The 13971-nt window shown below is 43.7% G+C and overlaps 1 pseudogene; it reads left to right on the plus strand.

Moving 5' to 3' along the window:
* Positions 1-444: 444 nt before the first annotated feature.
* On the plus strand, positions 445-1896 carry LOC142428651 (lupus La protein pseudogene; annotated as a pseudogene).
* The last annotated feature ends 12075 nt before the right edge of the window (positions 1897-13971 follow it).

A 13971-nucleotide genomic window follows, 5' to 3' on the forward strand; every position in this document is an offset into this window, starting at 1 on the left:
AAGGGAGCTCTCAGCAGACCCGTGGCTGCCACACTGTGCAACACATTAGAGGACTTTCCATTAACCAAACTCCCTCCCTTTCCCTGGGCTCTTTCAGCATTGCTATAGGGGTTGATGAGAAGTCACAGAAATCCAAAACGGATGGGATGCTATAGGATAGGCAAAGGGAGACTTGCCTAGTGGAACACCTTGCAGTGCTAACTACAAGGCCCAAGGCTCACACCTACCAGCTGCTCTGGAAGAAAGATGAGGCTATATGAATCAGAACCTCTATGAATCAAAATCTACTCGATAGCAGTGGGTTTACTTGGGGGAGGGGTGGGAAGTGGAGGGAGGAAATGAGGAAGATCTGTGATTTACTTGTGTGAGTTATCAGAGAAGGATTTAAAAATAAATGATGTTAACATGTTCTAAAAAAAATCAATGAGATCTTTCCCCGTCTTCTTTGAGCGCGTAGGTCTGGCCGGTGGCGCTTGGCAGTCTGGGCGTTGTTGCCGTCGCTGCTCACCCAGGGGAGCGCCTCTGCGCGGCTGGAACCCTCCAGGAAAATTTTCAGATAACCACAATGGCCGAAAATGGTGATAATGAAAAGATGGCTGAGCTGGAAGCCAAAATCTGTCATCAGATTGAGTATTATTTTGGTGACTTTAATTTGCCTCGGGACAAATTTTTAAAGGAACAGATCAAACTAGATGAAGGCTGGGTACCACTGGAGATAATGATAAAATTCAGCAGGTTAAACCGTCTGACAACAGACTATAATGTCATAGTAGACGCACTGAGCAAGTCAAAGGTAGAGCTCATGGAAATCAGTGAAGATAAAACTAAAATCAGAAGATCTCCAAGCAAACCCCTCCCCGAAGTGACCGATGAGTATAAAAATGATGTGAAAAACAGATCTGTATATATTAAAGGCTTCCCGACGGATGCCACCCTGGATGACATCAAAGAATGGTTGGAAGGCAAAGGTGAAATACTAAATATTCAGATGAGAAGAACATTGCATAGAGCATTTAAGGGGTCAATATTTGTTGTGTTTGAGAGAATTGAATGTGCTAAGAAGTTCGTTGAGACCACTGGCCAGAAGTATAAAGACACAGACCTTCTAATACTTTTCAAGGACGACTACTTTGCAAAAAAGAATGAAGAAAGAAAGCAAAATAAAGTGGAGGCTAAACTACGAGCTAAACAAGAGCAAGAAGAAAAACAGAAGTTAGCAGAAGATGCAGAAATGACGTCTCTAGAAGAAAAGATGGGCTGCTTGCGGAAGTTCTCAGGGACTTAGAAGATCAGACCTGCAGAGAAGATTTGCACATCCTTTTTGCAAGTCATGGGGAAATCAAGTGGATAGACTTTGTCCGAGGCGCCAAAGAGGGAGTCATTCTATTTAAAGAAAAGGCTAAAGAAGTGCTGGATAAAGCCAAAGATGCGAGTAACAATAACCTACAACTCAGAAACAGAGACGTGGTGTGGGAAGTCCTAGAGGGAGAGGTGGGAAAAGCAGCACTGAAAAAAAAAATCATGGAAGATCAACAAGAATCCCTGAACAAATGGAAGTCGAAAGGCCGCAAATTTAAAGGAAAGGGAAAGGGAAATAAAGTCGCCCTGGCTGGGTCGGCTAAAGGAAAAGTACAGTTTCAGGGCAAGAAGAGGAAACTTGACAGTGAGGATGAATGTGATGAGAATGGTGGCGATGCAGCTGGGCCAGTGAAAAGAGCAAGAGAAACAGCAGACAAAGAAGAGCCTGCATCAAAACAGCAGAAAACAGAAAATGGCACCGGAGACCAGTAGTGTCATCAACCACCGTAACACTCGGTTTACTTACAAGTAATCTGCTTTTCTCTTTGGAGATTGTTAAAAAGAAAATCTGATTAGGTCCACTTCAATGTCCACCTGTAAGAAAGGAAAATATTTTTGTTGTTTTGTCGTTTTGTTATCAGAGGAGGATTTTTTAATGTATAGCTGTGTGTTAAGAAATGATTCAAAAGGAAGGTTCTTCCACTAAATTGCCTTTTTAATATGAGGATATATTAGTAAAATTTTAATAAAATATATGCTATATATGTACAAAAAATCAATGAAAAGATAGAAGTACACCAGCCTGTGTGATCATGAGGTGCTGAAGGGATCAGTTATCAGGCATCAAAGAACAAAAAATCATATCATTCTGTGCTCATCTCCCTGATATGATTGCTACAGACAAATGAGTGCATAAGCAAATGTGGCGAAGAAAGCTGAGGGTGCCCGGCTATGAAAAGATATAGTGTCTGGGGTCTTAAAGGCTTGAAGGTAAACAAGTGGTCATCTAACTTCGAAGCAACAAAGCTTACATGGAAGAAGCACACCAGCCTGTGTGATCACAAGGTGTCCAAGGGATCAGGTATAAGGCATCAAAGAACAAAAAACTCTTATCATAGTGAATGAGGGGGGAAGTGCAGAGTGGAGACCCAAAGCCCATTTGTAGGCCACTGGAGATCCCCTTACAGAAGGGTCTCAGGGTGGAGACAAGCCAGCCAAAATGTGATGTAGCAACAATGAAACATACAACTTTCCTCTAGTTCCTAAATGCTTCCTCCTCCCCGACTATCATGATCCCAATTCTACCTTACAAATCTGGCTAGACCAGAGGATGTACACTGGTACAGATAGGAACTGGAAACACAGGGAATCCAGGGCATATGATCCCTTCAGGACCAGTGGTGTGAGTGGCGATACTGGGAGGGTAGAGAGAGGGTGGGTTGGAAAGGCGGAACTGATTATAAGGATCTACATGTGACCTCCTCCCTGGGGGACGGACAACAGAAGAGTGGGTGAAGGGAGACGTCAGACAGGGCAAGATATGACAAATAATAATTTATAAATTATCAAGGGCTCATGAGGGAGGGGAGAACAGGGAGGGAGGGGAAAAAATTAGGAGCTGGTGCCAGAGGTTGAGGTGGAGAGCAAATATTTTGAGAATGATGAGGGCAATGAATGTACAAATGTGCTTTACACAATTGATGTATGTATGGATTGTGATAAGAGCTGTATGAGCCCCTAATAAAACGATTTAAAAAAAGAAAAGCTGCAGAATTTCTCCCAAGAAAATGGAATCCTCTGGGAGGCTGGCCCCAGCACCATAAATTAAGTGGATTCCTGCCCCTCCCCCGAAAAGAATTTGTTCCAAAGGACGACATTGACTCTGCAGCTCCGGGAGATGAACATATCTGATCAGAGCACATGGGAGCAGATGAAGGGGCAGGAGGAGAGAGTGGAGCACAGCCTGGCCCACCAGGCCGTGAGGATGATGTTCCTGAGTAGAGCAGCCAGTCCACAGAGAGAACAACATGGCTGGCCCCACTATGAGACATGATGCCCCTCAGTGACTAAGGGCGATACAGGGGACAGCACCGGAGACACAGAGTGGGAATTGCACCTGACCTGATCCCACCACACCGAGGCAAATCACTGGGGGAGTGCAGCGGAACAGCAAGGGAATGGAGTGGCAAGGTCCCCAGGGAATGCTGAAAGTGGACTTTGGGGCCAGGGCGTGGTACCCCAACAGACTGGACTGGAAAATGCTCCTAAGGGCCAGCAAACGATCCCTGAACTAACTACAAGCTTTTCTCTTGTGAACTGTTTTGTTCTGTTCTTTGTCAGTGGTTTGTTTTTGTTGTTTTGTTGTCTGGTTGCATACTGTTGCTTTGTTTTCCTCTGTCTTGTTTTCGTGCATGTTAGTGTCTCCACAGGTCTGTCTGAATAGGACAGGCTGGATGAACTATCTGGAGGAAAAACAACGGGACCGACAGTTCCGGGGGGACTTGGGGTGGGGGGGTAGGCGGGGGAAGGAAGTGGTGTTAACAAACCCAGGGACAAGGGAAAAACATGGGACCCCAAATGGTAGAGAAAGGGGAGTGGCAGGCCTGGTGGGAAATGATCAAGGGTAAGGTTGCTTAGAGAAGAGGTATACTCTAGTCCAGGTGGCGACGAAGCATGGTAGTAGGGCAGGAGGAAAGTCAAGGGAGATGGAGGAAAGAGCTAGGAGTCAAAGGGCATTCATGGAGGTCTAGACAAAGACATGTACATGCAAATATATATAGGAGGATGGGGAAATAGATCTATGTGTCTATATTTATAGGTCAAGTATTAAGGTGGCGGAAGGACCTTGGGCCTCTACTCAAACACTCCCTCAATGCATGAATACCTTCTTTTATTAAATTGGAACTCTATGATGCTCACTCTCCCGACACAATGGCTGGAGCCAAAGTGGGTGAACAAGTAAATGTGGTGAAGAAAGCTGATGGTGCCTGGCTATCAAAAGAGATAGTGACTGGGGTCTTAAAAGCTTGAAGATAAACAAGCGGCCATCTAGCTCAGAAGCAACAAAGTCCACATGGAAGAACACACCAGCCTGTGTGATCGAGTGGTCCCAAAGGGATCAGTTACCAGGCATCAAAGAACAAAAAATCATATCATTGACTGCACACCTCCATGATAGGATCGCTGAAGACAAATGGGTGCATAAGCAAATGTGGTGAAGAAAGCTGATGGTGCCCGGCTATCAAAAGAGATAGTGTCTGGGGTCTTAAAGGCTTGAAGGTGAACAAGCGGCCATCTAGCTCAGAAGCAACAAAGCCCACATGGAAGAAGCACACCGGCCAGTGCCATCACGAGGTGCCAAGGTACCAGGTATAAGGCATCATGCAAAAAAAAAAAGATATAAGTGTGTGTATGTATGTGTATATGTATATATGTATATGTATATATATACCATATTAAATGAAGGGGGAAGTGCAGAGTGGAGACCCAAGGCCCAAGTGTCGGGCCAATGGAGATCCCCTCATAGAGGGGTTTAGGAGAGGAGATGGGTTAATTAGGGTGCGAGGTAGTACCGATGAAGAACACAGCTTTCCCCCAGATCCTGGATGCTTCCTCCCCCCAACTACCATGATCCGAATTCTACCTTGCAGGGCTGGATAGGACAGAGGCTGTACACTGGTGTATATGGGAGCTGGAGGCACAGGGAATCCAGGGTGGATGATACCTTCAGGACCAAGGGTGTGAGGGACGATGCTGGGAGAGTGGAGGGTGAGTGGGTTGGAAAGGGGGAACTGATTACAGGGATCCACATGTGACCTCTTCCCTGGGAGAGGGACGGCAGAGAAGCGGGTAGGGGAGACTCCGGATAGGGCAAGATATGACAAAATAACGATGTATAAATTACCAAGGGCACATGAGGGAGGGGGGAAAGGGGAGGGAGGGGGAAAAAAAAGAGGACCTGATGCAAGGGGCTTAAGTGGAGAGCAAATGCCTTGAGAATGATCGGGGCAGGGAATGTATGGATGTGCCTTATACAATTGATGTATGTATATGTATGGATTGTGATAAGAGTTGTATGAGTCCCTAATAAAATGTAAAAAAAGAAAAGAGAAAAAATGATTAGGGCAAAGACTGTACAGATGTGCTTTATACAATTGATGTATGTATATGTATGAACTGTGATAAGAATTGTATGAGCCCCAATAAATTGTTAAAAATTAAAAAAAAAGAAAATGGAATCCATGAAAAAAGAACCAAATGGGAATTCTAGAACTAAAGCAAATTGCATAAAAACTTAAATTAAGCAGTTAAGATATAGCAAAAGTATAAAGTAATGAAATAGAATATGTAAGTGGAAAATAAAAACATATTGCAAGCCAACAAGATGAAAACTATAGGAAAAAGAAAAAAAATCACTCACTGCCACTAAGTCTATTCCAACTCATACGGCCCCTACAGGACATAAGAGAATGGTCCCTGTGAGTTTCCAAGACTAGATCTTTGCAAGAATCAAGTCCCCCCTTTTTTCCCCCATGGTGTGGTTGGTGGGTTTTATCTGCCAACCTTGGGATTAATATGCCACCAAGATTCCGAAAAGACTACACAAAGACATATAAAATGTCCAACATATTATAATCAGAGTCCGACAGAGTGAGGAGTAAAAGAATGGACAGATAATATCTGAGAAGATAATGGCTGAAAATTAAGAAGGAAAAAAGGATTGCATTCATCAAGCAACAGAATCAATAAACCCTGTGAATTATACACACACAAGAACTCAAATATCAGTAATCAAATTCAAAGTAAATTCACTCAATACTTTAACTAAAAGATGCATGCTAGTGTCTGACTAAAAGTGAACAACTATATGCTGCCCCCCAAAAGATGCATTTTAATTATAAGAATACAGAAAAAGCAATAGAAGAGCGTGGTAAAAGATTTATCATACATATATGGCTGAAATAAATCTAAATAGCTACACTAATATCATGGAGAGCAGATCTTAACACATGGGATATTTCCAGATAAAAAAGAGGACATTTCATAATTGATTAAGTGATAATTCAGCAAGAAGACATAATAATCAAAATTTGTACGTACTTTGTAACATGGTCTCAAAGATACAAAGAGCTCAAAAATTTCATAGAAAATTGAGATGAACTTCCAGCAAGATGGCAACTGAGTAACACATACCAGAGGGACTCTGTGGAAATCAGTGCAGGAGAGTCACTAAGAGGGAAATTCCACACTGTTGTGTCACAGGAAGAGCATCATAAAGATAAGTAGGCACAGATTCACTAGGTTTTGAGGAGCTGGGGACTTTTGGTTTACCACTGTGGAGGCTAGCTAGGGTTTAACCTTAGGTGGGATCATTTGGAGCCAACACAGGGTCTTATCTCAACACAGCCACAGCTCTCCCCTGGCTCAGGGCAGGGCTTAAACCCCTCCAGTTCCATGGTCAGGGATTGGGGCTCAGCTATATTGTTACTTTTGTTTGCCTTTCTTCCCTCTTTTGCCCTGTGGTCTCAATAGGCTCAGTGTTTTGTTTTGCTTTGTTTTTTTTTTCTTTTTTCTCTTCCCATTTCTCTCACATGCCACTGCTGACCTCCAAGCCACTGCCCTTAGCTTAGGGCATTTACACCTGCTCTTCACCCAGCTGGGGGAGCTCCACCCTCTGCAGCATAACACGAGCTGTGGTTAGATAGGAACTCTCATCCACTGCTGGTGGAATTGTAGGTATGTACAGCCACTATGGGAATTGATTTGGCGATATCTGAAACAGATGGAAATTGAGTTACCATATGACCCAGCAATCCCCTTACTGGGTATATATCCAGAAGAGGCAAGAAACAAACCATGGCCAGACATCTGTGCTCCACTGTTCATCGTGGCACAGTTCACAATTGCTAGAAGTTGGAAACAATCCAAATTTCCATCAACAGATAAATGGATTAAAAAACTGTGGTACATACAGACAATGGAGTACTAAGAATCCCTAAAAAGCAGTGATGAACACATGAAGCACATTGCTGCATGGGAAGAACTGGAGGAAATTTTGCTAAGCAAAGCAAGCCAAGCACAAAAGGACAAGTACAACATGAGTCTACTAAGGTCATGTTAAAAATGCAGAAGGGGCAGAGGGAATAAGCTACTGTAAACATACATTCCTGGGGTGAGGTCCAGGTAGTATGACAGGGCTCAGACCAAATCCAGGGACAAATATGATAGCCAACTAAAAAGGAGGGGGAGGAAAGAAAAAAAAGACATGAGTAGCAGGGGCACAGGGCACTAACCCACCCAAAGGGAGGGTATTGTTTATATCTCCACAGGGAAAGAGGCACCAGACTTCAACCCCATTCACCAAGATGTGAATGCAATATGCCGGTATGAAGCAGGGAACTAGTAGAGAGGTGTGAGGGGCCGGCCACAATCCCAACTACATAGATAGACCCCTGTCCCCACAGAAGAATTCACTTCAGAGGACAGCACTGAAGCTACAGCTCAGGGAGTGGGACATGTCTAATCAAAGCACAAAGGTGCCAGTGAAGGGGGAGGATGAGAGAGTGGAGCACATACTGGCTCACCAAGCCCTGAGGAAGATGACACTCCTGCTCAAAGCAGCCAGTACACAGAGAGGACTGTGCCAGCCCCATCATGAGACATGATGTCCTTCACTGACCCATAGCACAACAGGCGACAACACTGAAGATACAGTGTGGGAATTGTGCCCGATCTGACCCCAGCACATCCAGATGAAACACTAAGGCCATGCAACAGAACAGCAAAGGGAAGCAGAGCAGCCAAGTCCCCAAGGAACACCAAAATAGACTTTGGGGCCACGGCAATGCACCCCATCAGACTCGACTGGAAAACACTCCTAAAGGTCATCAAACAGACCTGAACTATTTCTAGGCTTTTTGGGGTCGCTGTTGTTGTTATTTTGTTGTTTTAGCTCTTTTTGCTTTGTTTTGATTTGTCTTGTGTTTTTGGTACATGAGTTAACTTATTGTGCCAACCTGGCCAATAAAAACATGTGGGGTTAAGCAGCTGCAGACCAATCGGGGGTCCTCAAACTTTTTAAACAGGGGGCCAGTTCACTGTCCCTCAGACTCGCTGGAGGGCCGGACTGTAGTTAAAAAAAAAACAAACAAACTATGAACAACTTCCTATGCATACTGCACGTATTTATTTTGAATTAAAAAAAAAAATGGGGCAGAAACACCCGGCGGGCTGGATAAATGCCCTTGGCGGGCCGCACGTGGCCATAGTTTGAGGACCCCAACCTCTGCATCTGCTGCTCCTTGCCCTGCAATGAGACTCCTTCTTTCTGCCTTACCTCTCACCCAGGATTTGTGCATCTGGGGATCAAATAGACAAATGCCTCTGCCATCATAAACAATGCAAAAAGATAGGCAGGGGTAAGTTGTTATTAAAGGTTTTAACAGGATCCACGCCAAGGCTCGGTTACGTGGACAACACAACACTGACATGGGAAAGGGGGAACTGAGGGAAAAATTGGGCCCAGGGTGCTTAACTACAGCGATGATATGTTTTCAAAAGCAGAAAGAAAAATATTAAAGACTTCTTAGGCAAAGCAGAAAAGTTTCAAACAAGAGCAGACACACGCCCAGGACATGGCTATCAAGTGGGTCTCTGCGAAGGGGAAAGGTGGCCGGGCGGGCATTCGAGAGCAGGAACTACAAGCAAAAGGCCGTTTCAGTTTATCATCTTCCTCCTCCACCCTCCCTGGCACTGCCTTGCTGAGAACTCCTTATCTAATCAACCGGAGACACACATCAGCACAATTAAGCCATAAAAATGAACGGTAGCGTCAGTCCACATGGACTTCAGAGAGGCCCGTGAACATTCCCGGCAGGCCCAGCAGTCACTGGAGGCTGCTTTCACTTCTAAGGGAACGGCTGACCAGTAAGCTTTCTGAGGTAAAGAAATCAGGTTAAAATAAACGCTGCTAAAAATTACACGGGACCTGGCAAAGAGGCAATGCGCCTGACCAGGCGTCCCTGGAGAGAAAGCACAAGTTAAAAAGACAGTGACTTCGAATGGTGACCGTCGTTCCTAATTTTCCCGGTTTGAACTCCTGCGTTGCAGCTGCTTTGGGAAAAGCAGAAATAGGAGAAGTCAGCTGTAATCTGCTTGGGTTAATAGATGGGGCTAAGCACTTAGCTACTATGTCAGAGGTTGGTGGTTCGAGGCCATCTAATGATCCTCTGGGCGCTCCAGCCCCAAAGAGAGTAAATAAAAAGCCAAGCTCACTGCCGTCTGTGGATTCCCACTCACAGAGGCCCTGCAGGAGAGAGGAGAACTGCGTGTCTGCTTTGCAAGGTTTCAGTTTGCAAACTGCACACATTTCTCTCAGAGCAGAGCAGCTGGTGGGTTCAAACCAGCTCGCCCGTGTGAACAGCTATGCATAGACCCTGAGGCCATCAGTGTGCTCGTCAGAACGGTCTTTAAACACTGAAAACTTGGGGCCAGTGTGTCTGTTCTGATGCATAGCGACCCTGTAGGGCAAAGTAGAACTGTCCCTGTGGGTTTCTGAGATTGTACATTTTGCCAGGATTAGAAAGCCTCATTTTTCTCCCACGGAGAGGCTGCTGGTGTTGAACTGCTGACCTTGCTGTTAGTACCCCAAAGCCTTCTATGCACCCTTCTATGCCACCAGGTGGTAAAAAATACCTCCTGACTGAGACTTTACATAAAGATGAAACATACTCACTGCCATCAAGTCCATTCCAACTCTTACTGACCCTAGAGGACAGGGTAGAATTGCCCCCGTGGATTTCTGAGAATATAACTCTTTACGGGTGAAGAAAGCCGTGTCTTTCTCCCATGAAGCATCTGGTGGTTCCAAACTCCTGAACTTGAGTTTGCAGCCCAACACCTAACCACTACACCACCAGGTCTCCTTCATTTTTTAAAATCATTTTATTGGGAGTTCATACAACTCCTATCACAATCCATACATACATATATTGTGTCAAGCACATTTGTACATTCATTGCCCTCGTCATTCTCAAAATATTTGCTCCCCAATTAAGCCCCTGGCATCAGCTCCTCATTTCCCCTCCCTCCCCACTCACTCCTCCCTCATGAACCCTTGATAATTTATAAATCATTATTTTGTCCTATCTTGCACTGGCCGACGTCTCCCTTCACCCACTTTTCTGTTGCCCGTCCCCCAGGGAGGATGTTATATGTCGATCCTTGTAATCGGTTCCCCCTTTCTACTCCACCCTCCGTCCACCCTCCTGGTATCACCACACTCACCACTGGTCCTGAAGAGATCATCTGCCCTGGATTCCCTGTGTTTCCAGTTCCTAACTGTACCAGTGTACATCCTCTGGTCTAGCCAGATTTGTAAAGTAGAATTGGGATCATGCTGGGGGGCGGAGGGGAGGAAGCATTTAGGAACTAGAGGAAAGTTGTATGTTTCATCATTGCTAACTGCACCCTGACTGGCTCATCTCCTCCCTGTGACCCTTCTGTAAGGGGATGTCCAATTGCCTGCAGATGGGCGCTGAGTCTCCACTCCGCATTCCCCCTCATTCGCAATGATATGATTATTTTGTTCTGATGATCCCTTCAACACTTCGTGATCGCACAGGCTGGTGTGCTTCTTCCTTGTGGGCTTTGTTGCTTCTGAGCTAGATGGCCACTTGTTTACCTTCAAGCCTTTAAGACCCAGACGCTATATCTTTTGATAGGCGGGCACCATCAGCTTTTCCTCACCACATTTGCTTATGCACCTGCTTTTTCTTCAGTGATTGTGTCAGGAAGGTGAGCATCATGGAATGCCAGTTTAATAGAACAAAGTGTTCTTGCATTGAGGGGGTACTTGAGTAGAGGCCAATGTCCATCTGCTATCTTAATACTAAATCTACACATATATGCACATAGATCTATTTCCCCATCATCATATAAGTAAACTCCCTGTTTATCAATCCTCTAAAGAGGTCTTATGCAACAGATTTACCCAATCTAATATGCCATTTGATTTCTTGAATGCTGCTTCAGTGAGCATTGATTGTGGATCCAAGCAAGATGAAATCCTTGGCCACTTCAAATTTTTTCTCTGTTTATCATGTTACCTATTGGTCCAGTTGTGAGGATTTCAGCTTTCTTTTCATTGAGTTAGGATCCATCCTGAAGGTGGCAATTCTTGACATTCATCTGCCAGTACTTCAAGTCCTCCTTACTGTCAGCAAGCAAGGCTGTATCATCTGCATTTCATCACTTGTTAATAAGACTCCCTGTGGTCAGATGCCAAGTTCTTCTTTAAATTATCCAGGTTCTCATATTATTTAATCAGCAGACGGGTTGAATAAATATGATGAGAGGATACAACCATGATGCACATTGTTCTATAAACATCTCTCAGGTATTCTCTGCTTTCAGCCAAGATACATCTGATAGTTCAATGAATAAGGAATACTGAAGAATAGAGGCATTTGAATGATTATTTTCCATGTTCTCTTCTGAATGTGGCCTGAATTTCTCGCAGCTCTGTATCTATGTATTACTTCAATTGTTGTTAAATGATCTGCAGCAAAATTTTTTTTGTAATGTTAATGGCACTGTTAGAAATGTTCCATATTCTGATAGGTCACCTTTCTTTGGAATGGGTACAAATATGGATTTCTTTCCATTGGTTGGCCAGGTATCTGTCTTCTAAATTTCTGAGTATAAAATGTGTGCTTCTAGTGCTTCATCGGCTGCTTCAATCATTACAATTGATATTCTGTCAACTCCCAGAGCCTTGGTTGTTTTTTTTTCTGATGCCTTTAGTGTAGCTTGAACCTTTAACGTCAGTGTCATCAGTGCTTGATCACATGCTACCTCTTGAAATGTTGACGCACCGACTGCTTCTTTGTTGACACATCATTTTGGTCTATTCTTCCCATCTTCCTTGGATGCTTCCTGCAGCAGTCACTATTTTACCCATAGAATCCTTCAATATTTCAACTGAAAACTTAAATTTTTTCTTTGATTATTTCGGCTTGAGAAATTCTAAGTGCATTCTTTTGAGTCTTTGCACATATCAGTATAATACTTGAGCTACTCTTTGGAACTAACTGTTCAGCTCTTTGACTTCTGTTCAGCTCATTTCTTCCAGTAACAGTTATCAGCAAGTTTCAGACATCCGCTTTGAGCTTTTCTTTCTTTCCTGTCTTATTAATGACCTTTTACTTTCTTCCGGTAGGATGTTGTTGATGTCATCCCAAAGCTCATCAGGTCTTCTGTCATTATTGTTCAATGCATCAAGTCTGTTCCTGAGATGTTCTTGAAATTCAGGTGGGAGGTACTCAAAGTCATATCTGGCTGTCCTAGACTTGTATTAATTTTCTTCAGCTTGAACTTGAACTTGCATATGAGAAACTGATGGTTTGTTCCACAGTTGGTTCAAGGCCTCATTTTAGCTACTGCGGAGTTTCTCCATGGTTTCTTCCCACAGATATACTCAATTTGATTTCTGTATATCTTATCTGGAGAAATTCACTTTTTTAGTAACCATTTATGCTGTTGAAAAAATATATATGTGCAATGAAGAAGTCATTGGTCTTCTAAAGTTTTATCATCAGAGTTGTTTCTATCACCACAGCTATATTTTCCAATGACTGCTCCCTCATATTTGTCTTCATCTTTCAAATTCTAGTCACCAACACACTGCGTATTTCATCTATTTCAGAAATTGGTAAGATTCTTCAGTTTCTGCACCACTAGCTATTGTTGTTGGTGCATATATTTGATTAATAGTTGTATTAACTGGATTTCCTTGTCTGCATGTAGATGTTTTCCAATTGTAGACAGCATTGTACTTCAAAATAGATCTTGAAATGTTCTCTTTGACAGTGAGCGTAGTGCCATTCCTCTTGAATTTGTTGTTCCTGGCATGGTAAACCATACTATTGTCAGATTAAAAATGGACAATACCAGCCCATTTCAATTCACCAATGCATAGGATTTTGATCTTTTTCATTCTGATTTACTTGTGATGACTTCCAATGTCCTAGATTCATACTTCACCACAGTCTGAGTTTCAACTGTTAATAGATGGTTGCAGCTTTTCCTTCTCACTGTGAGTCATGCCCTATCCACAAATGAAGGCCCCGAAAGCTTCCCTCTTCCCACATCATTATGCTCCACTCCTCTTTGAGAAGGCAGCTCTTATTCGGCTGTCTTTTGAGTACCTTCTTGCCTGTCGTCTGGCACATCTCTGACAATGATCTGCTACTATTCATACGGCTTTCAATGGCCAACCCCCTCAGAAGTGAACAACCTATTACATCTTCGTAGGCTGTCCGCAGTCTAGAAGTTCTCCTGGAGCTCACCTTGGGTGACCCTGCTGGTATTTGAAATACCAGTGACCAAGCCTCTAGTGTCACAGCAACAAGCAAGCCACCACAGTCGACCAACTGACAGACAAGCAATGGTTTATCGCTGCAGTGTGGGTGAAAGTTTACAATGCAAATTAATTTCCTAAACAACCATTTGAAACCATTTTGGTTCATGATACTGGTTTCAGCTCCCTCAATGTAGTAGCACTCTTCCCATTTCCTCCCTAAATTCCCTGATTCCATTTGTGCTGTTTCTTTCCTCTCCTTTGCTGCTTTCTTTTCATCAACTGCTGCCCTTTGAGTCTTATAGGTTTGATTA

Source organism: Tenrec ecaudatus, chromosome 1, assembly GCF_050624435.1.
Source record: "Tenrec ecaudatus isolate mTenEca1 chromosome 1, mTenEca1.hap1, whole genome shotgun sequence".
Taxonomy (NCBI): Eukaryota; Metazoa; Chordata; class Mammalia; order Afrosoricida; family Tenrecidae; genus Tenrec; species Tenrec ecaudatus.